The sequence below is a fragment of the Octopus bimaculoides genome, chromosome 8 (genome assembly GCF_046866305.1).
Source record: "Octopus bimaculoides isolate indiv1 chromosome 8, ASM4686630v1, whole genome shotgun sequence".
Taxonomy (NCBI): domain Eukaryota; kingdom Metazoa; phylum Mollusca; class Cephalopoda; order Octopoda; family Octopodidae; genus Octopus; species Octopus bimaculoides.
In genome coordinates, this window is record NC_142935.1 from 6322391 (window position 1) to 6328408 (window position 6018).

Sequence of the window (6018 nt, forward strand, 5' to 3'; positions counted from 1 at the left end):
GTTCTGTGTTCTTAAATTACTAAACTTTGTTTCCAGAAATTGTGATAAAGAAATGGTATCAAAATTTATTTCTATAATGAAAAAATTCTATGTATTTTTGTGTTTATTTTATTATTACTGTTCTTTGACTTTGAAGAGGATTTAGTAATCTATTAAAACTAACCTCCTTTCTCTTTTAGCTTCTTGATTTTCGTGTTCACTTTGGGAGTGTTATGAAGCCTCTTCATTTACTTTTGTTCCGAAAACATATTAGTATATATGTGTGTATGTACATGTATATATACAGTGGTTGGACAAAATAATGGAAACACCTTGAAATTTCAAACAAATTTATTTTAATATGGAGTAGGACCACCTTTGGCAGTAATTACAGCTTGAATTCTATGAGGTATGCATTCATGCAAGGTTCAAATTGTTTCCAAAGGAATTTTTGTCCATTCTTCAGCTAAAACAGTCTCCAGTTCTTGTAGTGATGATGGTGGAGGATATCGACTCCTTACTTGTTTTTCTAAAATGCACCGTAAATGTTCAATAATATTGGGATCTAGGGACTGTTGTGGCCAGATAAGATGTTCAACTTCACTAGAATGTTCCTCATGCCATTCAGTAACAACTTTAGCTGTGTGAATTGATGCATTATCATCCCGAAAGATTGCTTTTCCCTCCGGAAACAGTTCCGTAACCATAGACTAAACTTGATCAGATAAAATGCTTAAATAGTCTTGACTATTAATTCTGCCATGAAGGTAAACCATTGGGCTGGCAGATTTCCAAGATATAGCCCCCCCCCCCCCCCCCCGATCATCACAGATTCTCCTCCATATTTAACAGTTGGAAGAAGGCAGCCTGGGTCAAATGCTTCCTTTGGCTGTCTCCACACATATACTCGGCCAGTGGTCAGAAGTAAGATAAAGGATGACTCGTCTGAGGAAATAACATTCTTCCACTGCTCTAGGGACCAATTCTGTAGGTTTTTACTCCATCTAAACGCTTTGCAACGTTTGTTTTTGGAAGTAGTGGTTTTCTGATTGCAGCTCTCCCGTGAAATCTGGCTTAGTACATCTCCCAGCGAACAATTTTTGTGGAAACTGGGTTCTTGAGGTGGTCATAAAGCTTTGCAAGTAAGTCTAGGAGCTGTACTTTTGTGATCCTTTCTAACAATTCGCGTAAGAGTCTGATGGTCCCTATCTGAAAGTTTTGGTTTTCTTCTGGAGTTTTGTTTCGACGAGGAGGTTTTTCCCTCTTTCTCAAAAGCTGTCATTACTTTTGAGGCAGTACTTCTTGATACACCAAACATTTCGGCTGTTTTCATTACGCTAGCGCCTGCCATACGAGCACCAAGAATTTGACCTCTTTGAAGGTCCAATAGATCTGTCATTTTAATTACCTTTTTCTGATGATATCTGAAAAGAAACAGCAATTTTAGCAAAACATATCAAGCAACACTAATAATCAATCAAAACACAAAAATAAACAAGTTTTTGACGGTTTTATAGATATTTCAAAATTATAATGCTAGGTGTTTCCTTTATATTGTCCAACCCCTGTATGTATGTGTGTGTGTATATGTGTATGTATATATATATGTGTGTGTAAGTATATGTATATATGTATATATATACAAGCAGAGATACTCGGCATTGCCTGTGTTACCTGCAATTGAAGAATGAGACTTTTCTGTTATATTTTCTGTAAGGAACTGGAATGCATATGATTTGAATTTCATCAAAATTGCACATGAGGGTTCTTTCCCTCTTTACACAACCTAAAAAAATTCTAATCATGAGACATGTATCCCATACTATTGATCTTTATGTGCATATAACAAAATTTCAGTCTTCTGGAACCTGTAAAAAGGATTTTGCTCCTGAAAAATGGAGCTCTAAAATGTGGGAATGAAGGCCCCTATTGGGGGTGAGTGTGTTAAATTGGGCATAAGAGGCATCAGATGTAGTGTGTAAGAGAGACAACTGTGCTAGTATGGTCGTGTGATGCATATGGACAAGGAGAGCTGTGTAAAAAAAGGGATCTCTGTGTTGGAAACCTGTGGTAGAGGTAGACCTAGGAAAACATGGGACAAAGTGGTGAAGCATGATCTTCAAACTTTTAGCCTCACAGAGGCAATGACTAGTGACCAAGACTGCTGGTGACATGCTGTGCTTGAGAAGGCCCATCAAGCCAAGTGAAATTGTTCTCATGGCTGATGCTGGTGTCAAGTAACTGGCACATAAAGAACACCTTTCAAGCATTGGGACTCGTGGAGGCAAAGTGGCTGTTCCTTTTGAGTGTTGGACCTCATGGAGGCAAAGTGTCAGTTCTATCAACACATAGAACTGACATGACACTTAGACAGATCACAGTGGCTACACACACAGCGATAGACAGACTGAAACTCAAAAGAAAACACAAATGGAACGGTAACACCCACCACCACACCACATGACTAACGACAGAAGGAAAGAGAGAGGAAATAATACACAGACACACACAGCAAACATATATGCACTTACCTGTGGTACATATAAGAAATAGAGATAGATATATAAAAATAATATAAATATTTAACAAATACTTGTGATAAATATAAGAAAGAGAGCTTGACAAAATATAAATAATAAATAAATCCATATAAAAGGCATGGATACAAACAACATACAAAGTGAACCCATACACACACAAGAAATTTCATGGATGGCCACAACAATATCAGCAATACAAATAACAATGATAGCAGCAGCACCAGTGACAACGATGGCAATAACAACAACAACTACCACAATGGCAACACTGTGGGTGAATACACAAACACAGAGAGATACAGGAACTGTACCAAATTTTGGGGTCTAAGGACAGCAGCAGCACAATGGGGCAGAGGGGAAGGCCATACTGCTGCTAAGAACAGTGACACATGCACACACAAACAGAGACATAAATGCATGTGCACATAAGGATATACATCTTAGAACAGAATGGAGTAATTGGAGCAAGAGCACATGTGAAAATGAACAGTGTGACAAAAGATTTCTGGATAATGGAGTTAAAATATTAAAAAGAAAATAAGAACAGCAATAAACAAGTGAAGAACAAATATATAGTGTGTGCGTTTATTTGGCCAAAAAACCCACCATTTCAAAATACAACAATATCTGTTTTAACATACGATTTCACATCAGGAATCTTGCAACACAACTTGAAATGTGTGCATATATATACATATATATATATATATATATATATATATATATATATATATATATATATATATTAATTGAAGTGTACAGTATAATATATCCATTATGGCTGATCTTACTGATCAATTTCACACTAGACGTTCAATGGAGTGTTAGGTAACAGTTCTATCATGTAACCCTGCACTCTTCAGAGATGGCAAGTGCTATCTCTGAAGAGTGCAGAGTTACTTAATTGAACCCTTAGTGCAAAACTGGTTGGTAAGATCCCCCATTAATGGATATATTGTACTGTACACTTTAATTAATATACCCACTCTACTGACAAATGTACAAGTGCATTTTTACCTAATCTTTGGATTCTTAGACAGCTATATATATATATTAGCTGTATGTGTGTAAGTGCTAAATAAAGTGCACAGCATAACAATTGTATTAAAAATTTATGTTCTATTATACTCCAAAATAGATGCTAAGGAAGAAAATTCATGTTATTACAGATAATTCCATGTTACACTTCTGTTGGTCATAGTAGTCATTGTACAACAAAGGAGAATGTAGAGTGAAATTATATCACCTTCATATGTTTCAATGATAATTATTTTTGCCTGATTTTTATGTGTCAAGGCAGCAAGCTGTCAGAAATGTTAGCACACTGGGCGAAATACTTTGTCTGCATTTACGTTCTGAGTTCAAATTCCGCCGAGGTTGACTTTGCCTTTCATCCTTTCAGGGTCAATAAATTAAATACCAGTTGCATACTGGAGTTGATCTAATAGACTGTCCCCACTCCCCCAAAATTTCAGGCCTTGTGCCTAGAGTAGAAAAGATTTTTTTCTGTGTCAAATTAATTTTACATGATGTTTTTTTTTCTTTGTGTCAGCCACTTCATCAGAAGTATTATTCAAAAGATGTGATCTGTATAACCAAGTGGTGCTATTAAGTTAGACATCTCCTGGACCTATACTGACCAAAACCTATCATCATCATCATCATCATCATCGTTTAACGTCCGCTTTCCATGCTAGCATGGGTTGGACGATTTGACTGAGGACTGGTGAAACCGGATGGCAACACCAGGCTCCCAAGGTTATATATTGATAAATATTTATAGTTTTCAAATTCTATTGCAAATATGTAACTAAATTTTTTTAAAACCATATATTGAATGGCATCTGCCAAAAAATTCTCAATAACTTGTAAAAGGTTGATAGTTGCAATAGAGACTTTAGCCTCTCTCTATCACCTTTCAACAAAATTACATATTAAGAAACAGTAGAACAATTAACAACATAATAAAATAAGTTTTATTTTTGGTGATGCTTGGCTTTACAAATCTTGTGTCATTCAGCCTAGCAGCCGCTGGTTGACTTGTAATCGGCATCTGGATATTAAGAGCTTCGTTGAGGCATGCCAAAGGAGCAAGTAGTTGTCATGTCAAAAGCATCGCGCTAAAGAGGCTTAGAAAGCGCGCAAAGCGCTTTAAGTACTGGTTTTACTACGCATGCACACTCGAGGGGCTTCCGGGAAGGCAAGTCCCTTGTGCATGCGTAGATTGTACTTCCTTAATGGCGGCCATAATTTCGCGCCACTACAAACTAAATTTTTATAGTTGCCATTATCATCTTTTTTAATCAGATATATTTGCAGCAGTTATTGATAAATTAACCATCTTAAAGATGGTTGAGTCTTCAGCAAGGAAGAAGACAATGGTAACTCTAGTATTTCTTCATTTTCATACATGCAAACAGGCACTCCTACACAAAATCCTTCCTGCTAAAATGTCCTTTTGTTTGTTTGTTTTTTGCTTGGGATGGGGGATTGACAAAATCATAAGAATGTCGAACAAAATGTATTATTATATTTAACTATGGCTCAAATTTCGTTGAACTCAACCTTTGCCTTTCATTTAACAAAATGCTCCTCTTAAATTTTTGATCTTCTACACATATTAGAAGTTATTATTTTATGAGAAAAACTGGGTATAAGAGGCATCAGATGTAGTGTGCAGCAAAGAATACTGCATTGGTAAGGTCATGTGATAAGTATGGATGAAGACAGCTGCATAAAAAAAGTGCTAATCTCTAAACATAGAGGAACCTGTTAAATAGGAAGCCCAAGGAAAGCATGAGACAAAGTGATGAAAAATGATCCTCAGATGTTGATCCTCACAGATGAAATGGCAAAGGACAGATGTTTGGTGATTTGCTGTGCTTGAGAGGACCTGTCCGGCTAACTAAAATTAAGGCCATAAAGGCATGTCCTTATGTCCATTCCCCTGCTCACAATCAACACCTGACAAATCTTTTCCCCACAACCCATCTCTCTCCTCCCTTCTTACTCTCAAAAATCCACCTCCACACAATATGTCCCTGTTGAACCTCTCCCCCATAATATATTCTCCTAACACCCCGCTCTCTGTTCGTGTCCACTCACTACTTTCCTTCCCTTCCACCTCCCACCCGCCTTTCACAGTCTTGCGAACTTACTCACTTTATCTAATCCCTGGATCCACTTATATACACTCTCCTGTAACTTGAGTGAACCCAACTCCTTGTCACATCTTCATCATCTTCTCTCTCTCTCTCTCTCTCCCCAACTGAGGTAGCCATGTATCTCTTTTGCTGCAAGAAAATCTGGCCTTCTATTCATGCTCTAACCACTTATCACCTAGCACAAACCCACCATCTTTCTTTACCTCTCATTCCTCAGGTGATGAGCATCCTTCTGACTTGCCAGCTCCTGTCAAACTGTCCAATCCATGCTAGCATGGAAGGAGAACGTCGGATGAAGATGATGATGATTTCAAACTATGTAAGCTTCACTCAAT